Raw genomic sequence first — 1246 nt, 5'->3', positions numbered from 1 at the left:
TAGGTACGCATGGTAATAATTAATTAAGTTGGCGGATCGCAACTGCGATTTGATAAAGAGGCGTGGTGACTTTCACACATTTTATATAATAAAATATGGAAGCGTTTATGGTTTGTGCCCATTTTATTTATATAATAATAAGAAAACAAGAAGAAAAAAAACTCTTTACTTTTACTACATTTACTAACGCAAATGCGTCTAGAATAATATAATTGTAAAATACTCTTGTGCGTTGGCAAACAAAACGAACAAGACAAACGTACATTAATATATTTATATATGACCATATAGAAACAACTATATTATAATAATTTAGTCTTTTATGAACCTAAAAATAAGAAGAACGCTTCAAACAAATAACCAATTGCTTAAGGTTTGCAAAAACAAGATATATAACCAGTGTTGGGAATAGATAACTAATAATTTATCTAGATAAAGATAAAGATAAAAATTAGTACATTTTTATCTAGATAAATATGAGATAATTTCATGTTTAATTTTGAAAATATTCAGGATACCTACTTGAGTCTATAGGTAAAAAAAAATACATAATTTAAAATGTTTGAAAGCAGAGGACAGAGGTCGGTACAGATCGGTTAAGTGATAACTGAAATATCAGAATTTTCTAATAGGGTTTTATAAATAATAAATAATATTATAATATTATATTATGCTTGTGAGTCCAATACCCATGAATGTAGGTTTATTTTTGTCGGTTTAAAACAATAATTATTTTTCATACTTTGAACACAATTTTATGAAACGGGTATCAGCTAATGAGACCATCATCATTCGATTGTGGTCGGCGCGGCGGATAGCAGGGATAGATATTTTGGCTTTTGCTATTATTAGTTGTTCTTACAATCTTACTACATGCCCATTACATATTTCTAGCTTTGGGTTTTCTCATTGTTTACGATGTAAAACTACTCCAGACTAACAATGAATATTAATAAATATTAAAATCATGGTATTATATTATTATAATGCAGGGGCGCCGAAATATAAAAATATATGTAGGGCAAATCATATTTGACAACCCACCCACCCACCAAACCAAAATACCTATTTAAGTTAATTATTATTTCTTAGTTGCATTCTAGGAGGAAGTTAATATAGCCTATAGGTTATACCTTAATACAAAAAATTTATAAAACTACATTATGCATTACAACAGACAAATAATGGTAATTAAATACAAATATTTAAACTCTAATTCAATGCTTACATTTTTATATTTATTGCA

Source organism: Acyrthosiphon pisum, chromosome A2 (genome assembly GCF_005508785.2).
Source record: "Acyrthosiphon pisum isolate AL4f chromosome A2, pea_aphid_22Mar2018_4r6ur, whole genome shotgun sequence".
Lineage (NCBI taxonomy): Eukaryota > Metazoa > Arthropoda > Insecta > Hemiptera > Aphididae > Acyrthosiphon > Acyrthosiphon pisum.
This window is presented reverse-complemented; position numbering follows the sequence as displayed.